General features: G+C 44.5%; 2 protein-coding genes across 6 annotated transcripts in view; one reads left to right on the forward strand and one right to left on the reverse strand.

The window, feature by feature from the left end:
- The window catches only part of LOC137371960 (metalloreductase STEAP3-like), a 55,898-nt gene that overhangs the window by 18,526 nt on the left and 15,257 nt on the right, over positions 1–22,115 (forward strand). Inside the window, exon 1 of one of the 5 annotated variants that reach the window (XM_068035130.1) lies at positions 7,239–7,262. The exons of the other annotated variants lie outside the window; for them this stretch is intronic. The gene's annotated coding sequence lies outside the window, so the exon portion shown is untranslated. Of the gene's footprint in view, positions 1–7,238; positions 7,263–22,115 lie in introns of those variants that run through there. 5 annotated transcript variants of the gene reach the window in all.
- Positions 1–22,115, reverse strand: part of c7h2orf76 (chromosome 7 C2orf76 homolog) — an 89,771-nt gene that overhangs the window by 8,058 nt on the left and 59,598 nt on the right. The gene's annotated exons all lie outside the window — the stretch shown is intronic.

Consider the following 22,115-nt stretch of genomic DNA (forward strand, 5'->3'; position numbering starts at 1 on the left):
ACATTGGGAAGAACTCCTCTGCTCTTCAAAATAATACCATGAGATGTTACTCATCTCCTTGAGAGGGCAGACAGGGCCTCAGTTTAATGTCTCATCCAAAAGACAGCACTTCTGATAGCACGATGTCAGCTGTGGCTAAATCTGTGGTGTCGAGCGCTGCCCAGTTGGTAGCACTCTGCCTCGGAGTCAGAAGGTTGGTGGGTTCAAGTCTCACTCGAGCGGAAAAAATCTACATTGACACTCCAGAGCAATATTGAGGGAATGCTGCACTGTTGGATGTGCTGTCTTTTGGATGAGACGTTAAACCAAGGTCCTATCCGTCTTGTCAGGTAGACGTTTAAAAAAAAATCCCATCACACTATTTTGACGAAGAACAGGGGAGGGAGGTATCCCCAGTGGCCTGGCCAATATCTATCCCTAAATCAACATTACAAAATCGATCACTATTGTTACAACCGAGGTGGGAGTAATGCACTGTCAATTCAGTCCCATCACTCCACAGGTCGCAGCATATTATTGTTTTCCCACCCAACCGGAAAACAGCCAAATTAAACACTCTAGTAACCCCCAGAATAAAACAGACCAAACCAGGTATCTTTAGACAACAACACATTAACTATTTATTAAAACTAAATCTTAAACACTATTGAGATAAACCTATGTCTAAAGACCTTAACTTATTTTAACCAAACTCCCCCATTCACGCACATATGCTCAAAAAACAATGGTTAACTGGTTTTTAAAAAGAATGATGTTTTAAAAATTAGCTGTTTCTTAAGAATAAATAAATAACTGGTTTGTTAGTCTTTGTGGATTACATTCCTGATGGGTGAGGTATCCCAGTGTTAAAATAATCAAATGTCATTCGAAGTCTCCACAAGGATTTGATGAAACAGTCTCTTAGTAGATAGGCATTCAGCTGCAGCAGGCGTCATACAGAAGGGGGCAGCTCTGCATGATTTAGTGTATAACTAAACTCTGTGCTGTACTGCGTACAGGGGTGGCCTTTTAAAAATGGCACCAGCACCTGCTGCTGCATCAGGTGACACCATGAATGCCGTCGCCAATGCCACCCCCACCACATGATTGGGGGGGCTACGGCTGCCATCAATATGTTAAGTCACCGCCCGCCGCGTAATCATGGCGGTGTGGTGGCGGGGGTCCCATGGGGGGAGCCACCAAGTTCCGCACTACAAAATCCAGCCCATAGAGTTTTGGACTGATCAAGTGTTCGTGACTGAACAGACTGAGTCACTAGACAAACGTTTAAAACTTTTGTTTTTACTAGATGTAAGTTTAACTGTAAAGCATTCATCATTATTATTTGTAAGGATGTCAGCTGCAATTCTACAGGCTGGGTGGGGGGCAACAGTCAAGAGAATATGTAGGCAATTAATTCATTTGGTTCTGTTTTTGCAATTTTTTTGTAATTCTATTCAAAACATTTGTCAGTAATGATTTCCAACCTGTGACTTTCATAAAATGAAACACCTACTTCTTGGAATAAAACAAAGTAACATTTCAAGTTTTTCTTCCATACGATATGAGTTTGCTTCTCTGGCAGCAGTTAAAGAAGTGTTTTGTTGGGACGAAGTGCATTCTCACCTAAATATCAAGCCCTTGTGTGAAAGTCTACTTTGCATGAGACATCATAATTTGAATTTTTCATTTGCACTTCTGTAATGTGATTTTGCGATAAGGAAAAGCTCTTTAGGGAAACTTGCAATCTGTGCTTGGGATCGGCTAGGGTACCAATGTGGAGGCTGCTAATTGTGAAAATGGCAAGTTTTGGGGAGACATCAAGTCCATCATAAACTAATATTGTCCTGTTTCATTTATGTAGAAATCTCATTTCGACACATTGGATCAGAGTTAATAAAATGTTTACTGTTGGATTATATGCTTTTCTTTAATGGAAAATTTTATTTCAGGATGTACTTTGTTATTACGTGATTTCTTTTTTTAGTGAAAAGTTTTCTGTAGCTTATCCACTGGCCAAACAGGAAAGATTACAGACCAAAAGAATGTACGTCATTGACTGTAGACATATTGCAGCATGAAGTACTGGCTTTGCTTTGTCTATTGTACTCATGTTTTTTTTAAAAATCTGCTTAAACCTGAACTGTTAAATAGATTTCAATTGTTTCAAGGACCCATGTAAATATTAAAATTAATTTGTTGTGACTATTTGTTGAAGATTTTCAATTATATTAGCAATGGGCTGTACATTGCAAAGCAGAGTGCTGCTTTTCTAATAACTTTAGCATTTCTACTAATTGTTAACTATGGTACAAGACACCAGCCTGCATGAACAGCATACGAGAGTATTTCAGAGGCATCTAGCGAAATCAGTCAGAGAGTCATAGTCGTTTATGGCACAGAAGGAAGCCATTCGGCCCATTGAGTCCATGCTGGCTCCCCGTGGAGCAATCCAGCCCCACTCGCTTGATTTTCCCCACAAGCCCAGCAAGTTTATTTCCTTCAAGTGCCCATCCAATTTCCTTTTGAAGTCACTGATTGTGTCCACTTGCACCTCCCTTGTGGGCGGCGGGTTCCAGGTCATTACCACCCACTGAGTAAGAAAAAGTTCTTCCTCACATTCACCCTGCATCTCTTGCCCGAAACCTTCAATCTGTGTCCCCCTAGACCTTTTACCATTAGTCAATGGGAGCAATTTTTCCTTGTCTAACAAAATAAGCCAGTCATAATCTTTTACACCTCTATCGAATCTCCTCTGAAATCTTCTTTGCTCCAAGGAGAACAAACCCAGCTTTTCCAATCTAAACTTGTAACTAATTTTTTTTTATCCAATCGGACACTGGCCCTCCTATTCCATAAGCCTCAATTTTGTTAACCAGCCTTTTATGTGGTACTTTGTCAAAAGCTTTCTTCAAATCCATATTGACAACATCCATCACATTCCCTTCATCGAGTTTCTCTGTTACTTCATCAAAAATTAACCATCTTAAACCTCTCCAAGTGTGTGTTGAGATCAGTCTTCAGCCATCAAAGCCGCTTTTGCAGGGCCCATAAAATTCCTGCCATAGTGTTCAGTTCCATTCGCAACTCAGATAATGAAGCAGGTTGTGCCCACATGTAGGAAGTCTTGAACAACATTCAGGCTTGGACTATTAAATGGCAATTAACATGCATGCCACACAAGTGCCAAGCAATGACCACCTCCAACAAGAGAGAATTTAATCACCTTCCCTTGACATTCAGTGGCAGAACAATAGCCAAATCCCCCACCACCCTAGGTGTTGTTATTGACCAGAAACTGAACTGGACCAGCCACATAAATACTGTGGCTACAAGAGCTGGTCAGAGACTAGGAAGTCTGCAGCGTGTAACTTGCCTCCTGTCCACCATCTACAAAGACACAAGTCAGGTCTATCATGGAATACTCTCCACTTATCTGGATGACTGTAGCTCCTACAACACTTGAAACTTGATACCATTCAGGACAAAGCAGCCCGCTTGATTGGCAACCCATCCACCACCTTCAAGATTCACTCCCTTTACCACCGATGCACAGTGGCAGCAGTGTATACCATCTACAAGATGCACTGCAGCAACTCACCAAGGCTCCTTCGACAGCACCTTCCAAACCCATGACCTCTACCAACTAGGGCAGCAGATGCATGGAAACACCAACACCTGCAAGTTCCCTTCCAAGCCACACACCATCCTAACTTCGAACTACATCATCGATCTTTCACTGTTGCTGAGTCAAAATCCTGGAACTTCCTTCCTTACAGCACTGTGGGTGTACCTACACTACAAGACTGCAGCGGTTCAAGAAGACAGCTCACCACCACCTTCTCAAGGGCAATTAGGGATGGACAATAAATGCTGGCCTGGCCAGTGATACCCACATCCGATGAATAAATAAAAAAAATCCCACAATCTCTAACACCTGGAAGAACAAGGGCAACAGGTGTATGGGAACACCACCGCCTGCAGGTTCCCCTGCAAGTCGCACACCATCCTGACTTGGTAATATTTCGCCCTTGCTTCACTCTCGCTAGGTCAAAATCCTGACCTCCCTCTCTAACACAGTGGGTGTACCGACACCACAAGTGGTGGTTCAAGAAGGCGGCTCACCGCCATGTTCTCAATTAGGGATGGGCAATAAATGCTGGCCTTGCCAGTGATACATCCCATGAATGAATTTTTTTTAGAAAATAAATTTCTGGGCTAGCTCCAGAAAATGGTCATTAAAGCTGCCATTTTGTCATACAAATTCTAATGCCCTTCATGGGAGGGAAACATGCACACCTACCCGTGCCTCTAGCGCCTATACTACATGGTTAACTTTTATTACCTTCCAGGGCAAACAGGTATGGCCAATAAAGTATATGACATTGGGAGTTGGATTTCAAATAATAGGAAATGGGCAAACCAAATACTAAGAGTTTTTGATAGGTTGGCAAAGTGGTAAATAGTATTTTGCAAAGTAATGAAACTATGGAAAGGAGATGAGCAGTGTAAACATAAACTAAATGACTCTACAGGATGTAACCCAGGAGAGGGATCGAGGGAATATTGGTGAGTAGCTCACTGAAATCAAGTGAGGTGCAGCTGTAAGGATATCTGACCAGATTGTGGGATATATAGAGGGCTAGAACACAAATCCCAGGAGGTATTGGTGAATCCATCCAATTTTGATCAGTGCTACAGGAAAGGTATCCTCTCTGGATGCAGTTTGTGATTGGATGATTGAACTGATACCTTGCTTCAGGCTCTGAGCTTTGAAGACCGTGTGATTGTTTACTCTGGAGAAGAGAAAGCTCTTGGTGTATTTGCATGATTCTTCAGGGAATAGTTAATTTGAACCCTGATAACATCTTTAAAATCAGGGAGGATGCACATACAATTTATATTTGGTTACTTTGTGCAGATTGTACTGAACATATGGAACACACTGACCAGGGAGTGGAGGCAGCTCGTGGGGAAAAATTCACAGGAGAATTTGTTCGATATTTGGTGGAATGGACAACTTGGGCTATTAGTTTTGAGACTTGCCAAATGGACTATTGTGGTCCTATCTTAGTTTAATTTAGTATTACACAGGAACAAAGTATTGTTTTGCTGCCTGTATAGAAGCAAAAATGTGCATCAAATGCATGTCCATGTGAAAGATCTTTTGAGCTGTTTCCTGGAAGATAGAAAGACTGGTCTCTAATAACTTATCACAGATCAGGAACTCCCAATTTGAAAAGTTGTGGGTGTGAGCTTGCTTCCTCTTTTGCATAATTATGTAATTTTTTAAAAATTGGTTCTTTTAAGAAAGGAAATAATTTTTAAGTGATAGAATCTACAATTTGACAGGTGCGAAACAAACCTAATAATATAAAAAGGAATCTTTATTTTCTCATCATTGTTATGGAAGGAGGAGGCTCCATGAACATCCCCATTCTCAATCATGGGTGGAGTTCAGCTCATGACAGCAAGAAACAACTAAAATGTTTGCAAGTGTCTTCAACCAAAAGTTTCCATTTGGCCTCCTCCCAAGGTCCTCCCCATCACAGATAACCAGTGTCTAACCAATGTAGTGTATTCCATATAACATTTAAGCAGCAGCTGAGTGCACTGGACACTGCAATAGGTCTGGTTGTAGTGCTTCAAAACCTGTGCACCAAAGCTAGCTGTTCCCCTAGCAATGCATTTCAAGCATAGCTATGACAATAGCATTGACCTGATGCAGAATATTGCCCAGGTTGATTCTATCCAGAGAGTTATAGGGTGGTAATTGGCCAGGTTAGATTTACCCTATTTTGCTTCTCTCAATCATCAAAGTGACGGATGAAGTTGAATAATGTCATCAAGGAGCACCTACTGTCCCATACTCGCTCACTGCTCGAAACTTCATCACAGCCTTGATCAGGACTTAGATGGTGAGAGTATTTGCTGTTATCATCAAGGCAACATTTGACCTAAGGAGCCCTTTTAAAACTGATGTCAATAGGAGTCAAAGGAAAAATCCTCTAGTGGTTGGAGTCCCGTCTGACACACAGGAAAAATGGTTGTGGTGGTCAGAGACCACCCGTCACAGTCCCAAGATATCACTGAAAGAGTTCCTCGAGGAAGTGTCCTCGGCCTAACTATCTGCAGTTGCTGCTTCATAAGTTCATGAATGGAGCTGTTTGCTGATGCTTCCACAGTATTCAGATCCACTTGCAACTCTTCCAATAATGAAGCAGCCACAGCAGGACTTGGATAATATCCAGATTTGGGTTAGGAAGTGACAGGTAGCATTTGCACGCAAGTGCCAGGCAATGACTTCTCCAACAAGAGAGAGCCCAGTTATTTCTCCTTGACCTCCAACATTACCATCATCTATATGTTGAAGATCACCACTGACCAGAACTGAACTGGACCAGCCATATCAATAGCATGGCTACAAAAGTGGAGCAGCGACTGGGTCCTCTGTGTTGAGTGGCTCACCACCTAATTCTTTATAGACTCCAACATCAACAAGAATAGCCCCTACTCTCACCTAAATTGGTGTAGCTGCAACAACACTTGAGAAGCTTGAAACCGTCCAAGATGGAGCAGTTCACTTGTCTATACCACTGGACTCAGTTGCCACCTCCTCTACCACCGATACATGTGGCTACAGTATTAGCTATCTACAGGATGTACTGCAACAACTCAACAAGTTTACTTCTGAGAGCACCTCCCTCCCCTGTGAATTTTACTACCAAGGAAGACGAGCAGCAATGTTTTAAGGAATGGCATCATCTCCATATTTCCCTCCAAGTCACACACCATCCAGACTTGGATGCATATTGCCATTCCTACAGCATCACTGGGCCAATATCCTGGAATTCCTGTCTAGCACCATTGTCACCAGAACTGCAAATGTCCAAGTCGAAAACCTTCACTGGGCAACTGGGATGGGCAGTTAATGTGGACTTGTTTGTGTTGCACATCCTAAGAGCACATTATTTTAAAATAGCATTTTAGCTAGACAGTGGAAATTCACAGTTGCAGATTAAAGGTTTACAGCTGAATGTTTGGAACAAAATAACAGATCAATTGGAGGTCAGCTAACACTTCCAGTTTGTGTCTCCCACTCATTCAATGTTGTTTAACTGAGTGTCCTTGGCTGAGGGTCCTGAGTATTTGCTTTGTAAAAACAAATGATTACAAAGGGAAATTTTGATTACAAGTACGAATCCAAGGTTCAAAAAAATGATTTAAATCATCCTCCTTCCATTTTGCTAACTTTGGAATATCTCACACGTAATGACATAGCGGTAGGTAAAGGTTGCATTTTAAACCTAAAGATACTCTTGGTCTTCTATTGCACAACTTGTCCCACTAGATAAATGTGCTGTAATGTACTTGTGTGTCACTAGTAGTGTATACATTCTTGTAATCATCAGATTTCAAGCAAAATAATGGAACTATATCCAAAACATGAATGTTTTCAAGGTAACTTGTATAAATTTATTTTTTATTTGTATCATGTCTGTTTTTGTATGATAAACATATGCGGAATTCCTTTCAACACATTTAACACGTTGTTAGGCAGGTACTGTTAGGAACAAAACCAAAGGGTGAAAACATGGTCAATGAAGATTGTTTATTCCAGGGAGGGAGGAAGATGACAAGGCGGAGATGCTGAGTGTTCGTGTTCCAGATAGTGGGGCTAGGTGTCCGAAGGAGTAGACACCAATGGGTGGAATGGGGAGAACTTGTAGTTTATCAAATGGAAGGTGATGCATTTTGACAGAAGGGATAGCGAGAGGCAATATAGACTTAATGGCACAGTTCGAAAGAGTGTGTGGGGATAGAGGAACCTGGGGGTTCATGTGCATAGATCTTTGAAGGCGGAATGATATATTGAGTGTGTAGTTAGCGAGGTATATGTGATCTTGGGCTTCATAAATAGACGTATAGAGTACAAAAGCAGGGAAGTTATGCTGAACCTGTATAAAGTTCTGGTTAAGCCACAACTACAGTATTGCATCCAGTTTTGGTCACCAAAATTCAGGAAGGATGTGAAGGTACATAAGAAGATGGAGAGGAAATTTACCTGAATGGTTCCAGGGATGAGGGATTTTAGCCACAAGGCTAAGTTGGAGAAGTTGGGATTGTTCTAATTGGAGCAAAGGAGATTGAGGGGAGATTTGATGGAGGTATGGAGGTGTACAAGACTAAGTCAGGATTTGATGAGGTAGACAAAGAAATGCTGTTCCAATTAGCCGTAGGTAGAAGGACAAGGGGACACAGAACGTTTTGGGCAAGAGCTACAGGGGAAATATGAGGAAGAGGTTTTTTACACTGAGTGGTAATGGCCTGGAACTCACTGCCAATGAGGTGGGTGGAAATGGAGATGATGATTGATTTCAAAAGGAAATTGGATGGGCATTGGAGGGAGATAAAACTTGCAGGGCTATGGGGATGGAGCAGAGAAGTGACACTGACTGGATTCATCTACAGAGGGCCAGCATAAACTCGATGGGCTGAATTGCCTCCTTCTGTGCAGTTATGACTGACTAGTAGGAACAGGGAGGCTAGCAAGGAACGCATTGGAGAAATTATGAGGTGATAGAAGTTGGGATTGAGGTCTTGTTGCAAAGGGGTAGGGGTAAAGGTGGATTATATTGCAGTGGTTAAGCAATGCAGTCTTGGTAACACATAGAATGTTCAGAGGTAGCTGAGCTCAGCATCAAGTTATATGCTGACTTTCTGTAACTATAGACTAAGCCTGATGCAACAGCTGGGCAGTTGAGGCATTTGGGTGTTTGCAGGAGCTGAAGAGCATGGTTTGTGGTTTTGTTGATCGAGTTCCTCCAGCTTACTAAGCTTATTCTGGACTTTAATACCTGATAGTTGGAGACTGTGTCACCAAGGGTTGAAGGTAGAGCTTGCATGTAAAAGGTCACTCCCATGTTTTCATATAAAATTGACAAAGGGAAGTAAATAAATGAAGAGGTGGAAGCCAAGAATGGCATCCTGGCCATACCAGAGGTTACCATCTGGACATAGGCAATACGCCATTTCAAAAGATTTTTCTTATGACACAACAGCTAGGAGGAGAACCAGGAGAAAGTAATGCTATGGAGGTGGAAGATAGATGTTTGAGGAAGATGTAATGTCAACAGTTCCAAAGGCAGTGGGAAGGTCAAGAATGATAAGAAGGGACAGCGAACCATGGTTGTAGGCAGATAAGAAGTTTGTGGCATCGGTGCGGTATTGCTACTACGTTGGGTGTAGGGGGGCCGCAAGAGGTGAAGGATAATTTTTGGAGGGCTTTGAACAGGAAGTAGTGGCAGAGGTGGAACATAGCTCCAACATGAGAGAATGTGAAGGCTGAAGATGTGGCAGTACTTGGAGGGATAGAAGGACAGAGAGGTCTTTGTGAGGAGCGGATGATTACTGTAGAGTAATGGGTTGAATTGGAGGATCACTTGTTTTTCCTTCATTCACAGGATATAAGCATCACTGGTAAGGCTGGAATTTATTGCCCATTCCTAATTGCCCTTGAGAAGGTGGTGCCTTCTTGTACTGCTGCAGTCCATGTGGTATACATAAACCCACGGTGCTATTAGGGAGGGAGTTCCAGGATTTTGACACAGTGACAGTGAAGGAATGGCGATATAGTTCCAAATCAGGATGGTGTGTGGCTTGGAGGGAAACTTGCAGCTGGTGGTGTCCCCATGCTTCTGCTGTGCTTGTCTTTCTAGGAAGTACAGATCGCATGTTGAGAAGCTGCTGTCGAAGAAGGCTTCGCAAGTTACTGCAGTGCATCGTGTAAATGGTACACACTGCTACCACTACATGCTGGTGGTGGAGGAGGGAGTGAATGTTTAAGGTGTTGTATAGGGTTCTGATCAAGCAGGCTGCTTTGTCTTGGATGATGTCGAGCTTCTTGAGTATTGCTGGAGCTGCACTCATCTAGGCAAGTGGAGGGTATTCCACCACTCTTCTGACGTGTACCTTTATTGCAGGTGAACAGTCTTTGGGGAGTCAGGAGGTGGGTTACTCGCAGCAGAATTCCCAGCCTTTGACCTGCGCTTGTAGCCACTGTATTTATATGGCTACTGCAGTTCAGTTTCTGGTCAGTGGTAACCCCCAGAATGTTGATAGAAGAACTGGTCAATGGTAACCCCCAGAATGTTGATGATGGAAGATTCAGCAATGGTAATGCTGTTGAATGTCAAGGGAAAATGGTTAGATTGTCTCTTGTTGGTGATGGTCATTGCCAGGCACTGGTGTGGCATGAATGTTACTGGTCAATTATTAGCCCAAGCCCAAATGTTGTCCAAATCTTGCTGCATGTGGGCACAGACTGCTTCAGTATCTGAGAAGTTGCAAATGGTACTGATCACTGTGCAATCATCAGCGAACATCCCCACTTTTGACCTTATGATGGAGGGAACGTAATTAATGAAGCACTGATGATGGTTGGGCCTAGGACACTACCCTGAGGAACTCTTGCATGTCCTGGGGCTGAGATGATTGGCCTCCAACAACCACTACCATCTTCCTTTTGTGTTTGGTATGACTCCAACCAGTTGAGAGTTTTCCCCTGATTCTGATTGACCTCCTTGATGCCATACTCGGTTAAATGCTGCCTTGATGCCAAGAGCAGTCATTCTCAGCTCACTTCTGGAATCCATGTTTGGACCAAGGCTGTAATGAGGTGTGGAGCCAAGTGGCCCTGGGAGAACCCAAACTGAGCATCAGTGAGCAGGTTATTGCTGAGGAAGTGCAATTTTATAGCACTGTTGTGCAACCCCTTCTATCGTTTTGATGGTTGAGTGATGGGGCAGTAATTGGCCTCTTGTGGACAGGACGTACCTGGGCAATTTTGCACACTGTTGGGTAGGTGCCAGTGTTGTAGCTAGAATCATAGACTGTAGAATGGGCACTGCACAGAAGGGGGCCATTGGATCCATCGTGTCGGTGCCAGCTCTCTGCAAGAACAACTCATTAGGCCCACTTCCCTACCCTTTCCCCATAGCCTGGCAACTTTGTTCTGTTCAGTTTGTTATGACCAGGCGAGAAAGGTGTCTAGGGGTCTGTTACTATCTTCACCTGCTCTTACTGTAACAGACTTTAATTTTAAACTCAGTGATTTGAGCTCCCCCCTTTGTGAATTCTTGTTCACAGCTTTCTAATTATAAGACAAAGAAATAAGGCCTGTTTTGGTTTAAAGAGGAAAAGTGAAATTTGTTAAACATACCTAAACTCTAATACGGTCACGTCTACAGATATACGACACGCCCACACTAGCATGCACACGCAATATACACATGCAAATAGGGACAGAAAAGAGGAGGAAAATATAGTAGAGGGGTTTGAGACAATATCAGAAGAGTTTCTTGTTTACTGTGCTTCGAGCTCACTTTAGTCCTTTTTGTAAGTAGTCTTGCATTTCGTTGGGGCCCAGTATTCTTCTCCCTTGTTCACATAGGAAACTTTTCTCTCTTTGAGTTTCACGTGTCTTCACAAGATTCAGGTCCCTGAGAGATGAGCAGGCAGACAGGAGAGGAGGTAATTCTTGCTTCAATTCCAGGAGCACATGTTCTGAGTTCAAATTCGGTTTTTCCAGTTTAAAATTCCCCTAGTTGGCCAGCAGGTGGTCACATGACTGACTGACTGGTTTGACCAGGTCTCTTCTGTTTATTGGGGCATGGACTGGTTCCTGTGCTTCAATACCATCTGGTGCTATGCAAATGTCCTTCCAGCCAAGGGCTTGCAGTTTTTAAGTTTTAATATTCATGTGGCGAAATCATATGTGACTCAGTCTTGGCGGGTGGGTGGGTGGTGGGGGGGGGGGGTTTGCCCGACAAGTTGCTTTTCCAATTCCCTTTTGAAAGCCACAATTGAATCTGCCTCCATTCCATTCGTAGGCAGTGAATCTTAACCACTCGCATAAAGTTTTTCCTTATGTCGCCGTTGGCTCTTTTGCCATTCACCTTTAAATCAATGGCCTATGGTTCTTTGACCCTTCCACCAATGGGAACAGTCTCTTTCCATCTACTCTGTCTAGACCCCTCATGAGTTTGAGCACCTCTATCAAATCTCCACTCAACCATCTCTTTTTTTTTTAAGGACAACAACCCCACGTTCTTCAGTCTGTTTTAGTGACTGGAAGCCCGTGTCCAGTGGAGTACCACAGGGATCTGTGCTGGGTCCCCTATTGTTTGTCATTTATATAAACGACATAGATAACTATGTGGGGGGTAGGATCAGTAAGTCCGCGGATGACACAAAGATTGGCCGAGTGGTTAACAGTGAGGTTGAGTGTCTTGGGTTACAGGAAGATATAGACGGGATGGTCAAATGGGCAGAAATGTGGCAGATGGAATTTAACCCTGAAAGGTGTGAGGTGATGCACTTTGGAAGGAGTAATGTTTATCTGCAGCACCTGTGGAAGAGTCTATCACTCTAGAATTGGCCTTTATAGCTACTCCAGGCGCTGCTTCACAAACCACTGACCACCTCCAGGCGCTTACCCATTGTGTCTCGAGACAAGGAGGCCAAAGAAGAATGTGACATGGAAGTATTCAATGAATGGCCTGACACTGGGATGTTCCGAGGAACAAAGGGACCTTGGCGTGTTTGTCCCTAGATCTCTGAAGGCAGAAGGGAAGGTTAATAGGGTGGTGAAAAAGGCATATGGGACACTTGCCTTTATCAATCGAGGCATAGATTACAAAAGCAGAGAGGTCATGTTGGATTTATTTGATTTAGAGATACAGCACTGAAACAGGCCCTTCGGCCCACCGAGTCTGTGCCGACCATCAACCACCCATTTATACTAACCCTACACTAATTCCATATTCCTACCACATCCCCACCTGTCCCTATATTTCCCTACCACCTACCTATACTAGGGGCAATTTATAATGGCCAATTTACCTATCAACCTGCAAGTGTTTGGCATGTGGGAGGAAACCGGAGCACCCGGAGGAAACCCACGCAGACTTAGGGAGAACTTGCAAACTCCACACAGGCAGCACCCAGAATTGAACCCGGGTCGCTGGAGCTGTGAGGCTGCGGTACTAACCACTGCGCCACTGTGCCGTCCATGGAGTTGTATTCTTTCTTTTCTTTTGGGCCTCCTTATCTCGAGAGACAATGGATACGCGCCTGGAGGTGGTCAGTGGTTTGTGAAGCAGCGCCTGGAGTGGCTATAAAGGCCAATTCTGGAGTAACAGGCTCTTCCACAGGTGCTGCAGAGAAATTTGTTTGTTGGGGCTGTTGCACAGTTGGCTCTCCCCTTGCGCCTCTGTCTTTTTTCCTGCCAACTACTAAGTCTCTTCGACTCGCCACAATTTAGCCCTGTCTTTATGGCTGCCCGCCAGCTCTGGCGAATGCTGGCAACTGACTCCCACGACTTGTGATCAATGTCACACGATTTCATGTCGCGTTTGCAGACGTCTTTATAACGGAGACATGGACGGCCGGTGGGTCTGATACCAGTGGCGAGCTCGCTGTACAATGTGTCTTTGGGGATCCTGCCATCTTCCATGCGGCTCACATGGCCAAGCCATCTCAAGCGCCGCTGACTCAGTAGTGTGTATAAGCTGGGGATGTTGGCCGCTTCAAGGAGTTGTATAGAGCTTTGGTAAGGCCGCAGCTGGAGTACTCTGTGCAATTCTGGTCGCCACATTATAGGAAGGATGTGATTGACTGGAGGGGGTGCAGAGGCGATTCACCAGGATGGTGCCTGGGATGGAACATTTAAGCTATGAAGAGAGGTTGGATAGGCTTGGGTTGTTTTCACTGGAGAAGACTGAGGGGTGACCTGATCGAGGTGTACAAGATTATGAGGGGCATGGACAAGGTGGATAGGGAGCAGCTGTTCCCCTTAGTTGAAGGGTCAGTTACGAGGGGACACCAGTTTAAGGTGAGGGTCAGGAGGTTTAAGGAAGAACTTTTTTACCCAGAGGGTGATGACGGTCTGGAATGCCCTGCCTGGGAGGGTGGTAGAGGCGGGTTGCCTCACATCCTTTAAAAAGTACCTGGATGACTTGGCACGTCTTAACATTCAAGGCTATGGGCCAAGTGCTAGCAAATGGGATTAGGTAGACAGGTCAGGTGTCTTCAATGCATCGGTGCATTGAGGTAACTTTTAATTTGGGAATTGAATTTTCTAATACAAGACAAATGGAAACACCTGGTTTGAGAAGCTGACAAACAAACTTAGGGTGATTACAAATCAAAGGGTGGCCCATGTTTATTTAGTTAGGTCATGATCTGAAGTGTGAAGACCCTAAACAATGAGAACCTGTCTGAACTTCTTGATGGACGCAGTGTGTCTGCAGCTGCCTCAGTCAGGGGTTTAAATTATTCATATGATTTCTCAGAACAAAGAGGTATTGGAGTTGGGAATAATTAGTGTTACGACCAGGTGAGAAAGTGGTCTAGGAGTCCCTTTCAGCCTTCACCTGGTCTTACTGTAACAGGGTTTATTCTTAAACACCATGTTTTTAGCTCCCCCTCGGTAAATCCTTGTTCACCGCTTTCCAATTATAAGGCAAAGAAATGAGGACAAACAGGCTTTCTTAGATTTAAAGAAGAAAGGTGAAATGTTATTATACTTAAACTGTAATTCTGTTAACGCTACAGATGTACAACGCGCCCACACTAGCATGTATATGCAATATACACATGCAGATAGGGACAGAAAAGAGCAGAAGAAATAAAGTGAAAAAGTTTGAGACAATATCTGAAGAGTCTTTGTTACATGTCTTTGAGCTCACTATAGAGTTGTTGCTTGTAGGTAGATCTTGCTTTTCGTTGGGGCCCAGTATTCTTCTTTGAACCTTGTTCACTGTATGAGACTTTTCTCTCGGGGTGGGGGGGGTTCATGTGATGTAAGTGGGTTTTTGGAACTCCAGTGAGAAAGAGATGGGAGCAGACAGACCAGCAGGAGAGGCTGCGGTGAGCCAGCCAGGAGAGTTCCTCCCAATCCAGGAGCATTCCGCTTTCTTCCGGCTCTCGGTTTAAAACTGCACAACTCAGAAAAAATCCAGACTGCCAAGTGGGTTAGTCATGTGACCAACTGGTCCGACCACATCTATTTGTGGATTGTTTTGGAACAGGGGATAGCTCCTTTGTTTTCAAACACTGTCTGTTAATATGCAAAAATGTCTTTCTCGCCAGGGGCCTGGCAACACTTTGTCACAGGCCTTCTTTTCCCAGCCACAATTTGAAATTGAATGTCCATGTGGCAAAATTAATGTGCCTCAATCTTGGAAGGTGGGGGCCTGCATGATATTCATTTAAATTGCTATCTGGGACATCCCATGCGTACCACATTGCTATGGCAATAGATGATGCCGCCTTGTGTTTTGATCTACGTGCTTGCTGACAGAAAAAGCAGTTGGGTTTGGAAAGCTGTTAGCTTCAGATGGGCTGTTGCTCATAAAGAAATCAGTTGGCTTTGGGAGCAGCTGGGTTCAGGAGCAAAGAGACCATCGGGAAACAGGGGTGTTTCTGTCTTGAGTAAGGTCTGTGCTCAAGCTGGGAAGTCCAGATTCGGGAGGTGTTGGAAGAAAACTGGAGGATTTCCCAGCGGATGTTAGCAAGAGAATTCACAGGAAATCTCAAACCTCTGTAGACAGCTGAGAGGTTAGGGAAAGTCAGAGTGAATTCCCTAGAATCTGTGGTACACTTTGGATTGGGTCCAGGAGAAGTGAAGAAACTGCCAAGATCCTGTAAAGCATGGGGGAACTCTGGGAGTGGAAGTAACAGTTAAACAGGAGTGCTCTGTTGAGAATTAGAGTTTAAAGTATTCACCTTCATGTTCTGTTAAGATTTTAAGTTTAAAACATAAGCGTTTCCAAGTTGTGGTGTTAAGTTAGTAGTGCTTTGCTTTGTTTTTAACTCTTGTAAAGTGTTTTTTGTTTAAAATGTGAAATCATGTGGTGTAATTCTTTTGCTAATAACTGGGAATTAATTCAACTTCCTCTTTTTAAAAATTAACAGTCACTATCAGGATCATAACGATCCCCAGGTGTCTCTGTTCTGCACCGTCTTTAGAATTGTACCATTTATTTTTTTTATTTCCTCTGCTCGTTCTTCCTACCAAAATGCATTACTTCACACTTCTCTGCATTAAATTTTATCTGCCCCATGTCCGCTTATTCAACCAGCATGTCTATGACCTCTTGAAGCCGATCGCTATCTTCCTCATAGTTCACAATACTTCCAAACGTTCTGTAATCTGCAAATTTTGAAATTGTGACCTGTACACCCAAGTCTAGGTCATTAATATATATGAAGAAAAAAAGTGGTATAGACCCTAAGGAATCCCACTGCATACCTTCCTGCAGTCTGAGAAACAATCATTCATCACTACTGTCTCTTTCCTGTCACTAAGCCAAATTCACAACCATGCTACCACTGTCCTTTATTTTTATCATGGGCTTCAATTTTGCTAGGTCCTTTAAGGCACTGTATAAAACCTGCCTCTTTGACCAAGCTTTTGCTCATCTGACCCGGTATCTCCTTATGTGGCTTGGTGTCATATTTTGTTTATAATGCTGCTGTGAAGCGCCTTGGGGCGATTTATTACATAATAGGCACTATATAAATATAAGTTGTTGTTAGGCAGCCTGTTATGTGGCACTTTATCAAAAGCTTTTTGGAAGTCCATGTACACCACATCAACCCACTCTGTTACCTCATCAAAAACCCAGCCACGTTAGTTAAATACTATTTGCCTTTAAAAATCCATCTGGCTTTCCTTAACTAATCTACACTGTCCAAGTGTTTTGCTAATTTTGTCATGGATTATCATTTCTAAAATCTTTCCACCGTTGAGGTTAAACCGATTAGCCTGTAGTTGCTAGATTTATCCTTGCACTTTTTTGAACAAGGCTGCAACATTTGAAATTCTTCAGTCCTCTGACACCACCCCGTATTTATTTATTTATTTAGAGATACAGCACTGAAACAAGCCCGTCGGCCCACCAAGTCTGTGCTGACCATCAACCACCCATTTATACTAATCCTACATTAATCCCATATTCCTACCACATCCCCACAATTGTCCTACCACCTACCTACACTAGGGGAAATTTACAATGCCAATTTACCTATCAACCTGCAAGTCTTTGGCTGTGGGAGGAAACCGGAGCACCCGGCGGAAACCCACGCGGTCACAGGGAGAACTTGCAAACTCCACACAGGCAGTACTCAGAATCGAACCCGGGTCGCTGGAGCTGTGAGGCTGTGGTGCTAACCACTGCGCCGCCCGAAAGGAGGATTGGAAGATTATGGCGAGCATCTCCGCAATTTATACCCAATTGTTGTACAGAGAGCTGGCATGGACTCGATGGGCTGAATGGCCTCCTTCTGTGCTATAAATGACTTTCTATGTACTTCCTCAGTATCTTCAGATGCATCCCATCCAAACCTGGTGATTTATCAACTATAAGTATAGCCAGCCTTTCTAATCCTTCCTGTTTATCAATTTCTGGCCCATCCAGTATCTGCAACTACCTCCTCTGTCACTCTTTGACAGCATCTTCCTTTGTAAAGACATATGCAAATTGCTTTTTAGTACCTCACCCATGTCCTTTGCCTGCAGGCGTAGATTGCCTTTTTTGGCTGAGGATAGAATTAAAGTTGTTGATGTAGAAGATCAACGGACTGAGAATGTGAGCTTGTGTAGTCAGAAGCTAGGACAGGAGAGGATCAGAAAGCAGGTGGTGAGCATCATGGAAGAGAAAGAGACACCTGTAATATGAAACCTGCTTGATTTTCCTGTTTATTTAAATGGCAGGAAATTGGGTGGAAGTTCCTACCTGTCTAATTTTACAATAATCGCCACACCTAGGTGATTCTATCTTGTCCTGAGCCCAGGAAAATCTAACTTGCTAATTTTAATGACTTTTGGGGGTGGAGGTAAAAGGGAGGATATGCCTGTGGTGGAAGGATGCTGTCCATTTTGGATGTGAAAATGCCCATGAACTCCTCCCATTTATTGAGGTGAAGATGGTGAGAGTGACAGTGGACTTTGAAGAGATTGAGTCAAGTTTTTTGTGATTGCTAAGCAGACCAGTTACTTCTCTGGGTATGTCCGAACTTATGACCAGTTGGTATGTGACCATAGATTGATGGCTGTAATGGGGGTGCAATGGGCATTCTTAACTGTTTGTGATTTGATTGGGAAACGGGCATTAAAGGAGGAGGCAACAAAAACAAAATGCTGGAAATACTCTGCAGGTCAGGCAGCATCTGTGGAGAGAGGAGCAGAGTCATCAACCTGAAACATTAATTCTGCTTCTCTCTCCACAGATGCTGCCTGACCTGCAGAGTATTTCCAGCATTTTCAGTTTTTGTTTCAGATTTCCAGCATCAACAGTATTTTGGTTTTGTAAAGGAGGAAACGAGGCTATTAGAGGCCAGAGTTGGGGGAATTTGGAACACGAAAGGGCTTGTGTGAGAAAGTTTGAAGAAGAGTCATTTCCAGAGATCAAATGTGATGATGGGGTGGTTAGGAGCAGGCAGGAGAAATCAGATGAAAGTGATTGGACAGTTCTGTCAGTGATGGAGACCTAAGAAGTTGAGGTATTGGCAGGAATTTTAAGCCCCCCTCCCTCATAAACGGCTGGTTTGTGGGGGGCAGGTGTGAGGGGTGAAAAATTCAGTGGGAGGCAGTTGAGGGCGTTCCCGATACCTTCCTGCCTCCGCTGTTATTTTACGCGGGGGGGGGGGGGGGGGGGGGGGAGTTGCTGAGAAACGTCCCAACCCCCCCCCCCCCCCCCCCGCCCCCCAGCAGGCCAATTAATGCCTTCAAGTGGCCAATTAATGGCACTTGAGGTCTTTCTCCTGCCGCTGCTGGTATTTTACCGCTGGTAAAACCTGGTGACCTTCTTGCAGGCTTACAGGGGGGCCCTCTTGTTCTGGCATGGAGGGCCAACCCAGAAGCCCCAACGCAGAACTCTTTTTTTTTTCCCCCCCCCCCCCCCCTTCGCCAGCCAATTGTCCCCAGTGAGGCCCCAAAAACGTACCATCTTTCTGGGGCCATCCTTCCTCTTCCTGCTGAAGCTGGGTGTAGTCCCAGCAGTGGCCACCGCTCCTGGTGGCGCTGCTTGGACTAAGAGCTGCCAGCCCACTGACCGGCAGCTCCATTAGGCGAGACCTCCTGTCTCAAGGTGGTGGAAGTCCCGCCCAAGGCCAATTAAGGGCCTGGGGAGCAAAACATCCTGCCGTGGCTCTCCACGCCCAGCGGAGGCGGGCTCACCACCGACTTTCCAGTCAGTGGACACGGCCTCCTGCCCAACGTTAAACTCCAGCCATTGTGTGATGAGGTCAAAAGGAGTGGCTGTCAGTTGATATGAGTTAGAAGGACAGTAAACAGGCTGTGGTGGGGGAAGATTACATCAGGTGGAGGTTGAAGTCACTCAAGATGAGTTGACATAGACATAGACAAGAGGCTTCAGTGAGGAGGATTTTTTTTAGAAGGGGTTTTGACGGATGAGGTTGTAAATTTATGAAGAAGCAGATGAGGAGGGGGAGAGAATGACGAGGGATTTGGAGATGAATGTTATGTTAGCTGTTTAGCTTCTTGGGTGGGAAACCTGTTGGAACGTGAAGTGGGGGGTGAGTTGCAGCCTTGACTACGGGGGAAGAGTTGACACCTGTAAGTCAAATTCTGTGGCCGAGCTCGTGTAGTCTGCTGCACGTAAAACAGCTTATCAGTTTTGAAAGGATCCATGCTGCTGCATCAAAACACAAACCTTTAGGCTTTGTAAGGTTCCAGAACAATTGATACTTCCTGCAACATCATGTTCCAACAACTAGCTCTTAGAATCACAGTATCACAGAATAATACAGTGCAGAAGAGGCCCTTCGGCCCGTTGAGTCTGCACCGATGCATTGAAGACACCTGACCTGTCTACCTTCTCCCATTTGCCAGCACTTGGTCCATAGCCTTGAATGTTATGACGTGCCAAGTGCTCATCCAGGTACTTTTTAAAGGATGTGAGGCAATCTGCCTCTACCACCCTCCCAGACAGTGCATTCCAGACCGTCACCACCCTCTGGGTAAAAAAGTTCTTCCTCAAATCCCCCTTAAACCTCCTGCCCTCACCTTAAACTTGTGTCCCCTCGTAACTGACCCTTCAACTAAAGGGAACATCTGCTCCCTATCCACCCTGTCCATGCCCCTCATAATCTTGTACTCCTCGATCAGGTCACCCCTCAGTCTTCTCTGCTCCAGTGAAAACAACCCAAGCCTATCCAACCTCTCTTCATAGCTTAAATGTTCCATCCCAGGCAACATCCTGGTTAATCGCCTCTGCACCCCCTCCAGTGCAATCACATCCTTCTTATAATGTGGCGACCAGAATTGCACAGAGTACTCCAGCTGTGGGCTTACCAAAGTTCTGTACAACTCCAACATGACCTCCCTGCTTTTGTAATCTATGCCTTGATTGATAAAGGCAAGTGTCCCATATGCCTTTTTCACCACCCTATTAACCTGCCTTTCTGCCTTCAGTGATCTGTGGACAAACACGCCAAGGTCCCTTTGTTCCTCAGAACTTCCCAGTGTCAGGCCATTCATTGAATACTTCTGTGTCACATTACTCCTTCCAAAGTGTATCACCTCACACTTTTCAGGGTTAAATTCCATCTGCCACTTTTCTGCCCATTTGACCATCCCGTCTATATCTTCCTGTAACCCAAGACACTCAACCTCACTGTTAACCACTCGGCCAATCTTTGTGTCATCCGCAAACTTACTGATCCTACCCCCCACATAGTCATCTATGCTGTTTATATAAATAACAAACAGGGGACCCAGCACAGATCCCTGTGGTACGCCACTGGACACGGGCTTCCAGTCACTAAAACAACCGTCTGTCATCACTCTCTGACTCCTACAGCTAAGCCAATTTTGAATCCACCTTATCAAGTTACCCTGTATCCCATGTGCATTTGCTTTCTTGATAAGTCTCCCATGTGGGACCTTGTCAAAGGCTTTGCTGAAATCCATGGAAACTACATCGGCTGCACTACCCTGATCTACACACCTGGTCACATGCTCAAAAAATGCAATCAAATTTGTTAGGCGTGACCTCCCTCTGACAAAGCCATGCTGACTATTCCTAATCAAATTTTGCCTCTCCAAGTGGAGATAGATTCTCTCCTTCAGAATTTTCTCCAGTAGTTTCCCTGCCACTGATGTGAGACTCACTGGTCTATAGTTCCCTGGCTCATCTCTACAAACTTTCTTAAATAGTGGGACCACATTAGCTGTTCTCCAGTCCTCTGGCACCTCCCCTGTGGCCAGAGAGGAATTAAAAATTAGGGTCAGAGCCCCTGCAATCTCCACCCTCGCCTCCCACAGCATCCTGGGACACAAATCGTCCGGACCTGGAGATTTGTCCACTTTTAAGCCTGCCAAAACCTCCAATACCTTGTCTCTCCCTATGACAATTTGCTCAAGAACCTCACCGTCTCTCTCTCTCTGAGTTCCATATCTACATCCTCATTCTCTTGGGTGAAGACAGATGTGAAGTATTCATTCAACACCTCTACCTCTCCACCACTTCGCTCAACTCATCCAGTGTTTCTAAATTGTCTGTCATCTCGTACCAGATGAGCAGAAGCTTCGTCCATCTAAATAATGGGAAGACTGAAGACATGTCTTTGGCCCCCACCACAAATTCTGTTCCCAAGGCACCTGCTCAATCTCTCTCTCTCCTTATCAGCCGTGTGCTGTTTGACCCCGAGATGAGCTTCCAACCATAAATCCACACCGTCACCAAGACTGCCTACTTCCAGTTCTGTAACTTCCCTCAACTCATCTGCTGCTGAAATCCTGATCCATGTCTTTGTTACCTCTAGACTATTCCAATTCTCTTCTGGCCGCCTCCATTTTCCATCCTCCACAAACTGGAACTTGTCCAAAACTCTCCTGCCTATATCTTAACTCGCACCAACTCCTGTTCACCCATCGTGCCAGTGCTTGCTGACCTACATTGGCTCCCAGTCCAGCAATACTTCAATTTAAAAATTCTCATCCTTCTTTGCAAATTCCTCCATGGTTTTGCCCCTCCCTATCTCTGTAATCTCCTCAGGCCCTACAATCCTCCAAAATATCTCTGCTCCTCCAATTCTGGCCTCTTGCA

The sequence above is a fragment of the Heterodontus francisci genome, chromosome 7, assembly GCF_036365525.1.
Source record: "Heterodontus francisci isolate sHetFra1 chromosome 7, sHetFra1.hap1, whole genome shotgun sequence".
NCBI lineage: Eukaryota > Metazoa > Chordata > Chondrichthyes > Heterodontiformes > Heterodontidae > Heterodontus > Heterodontus francisci.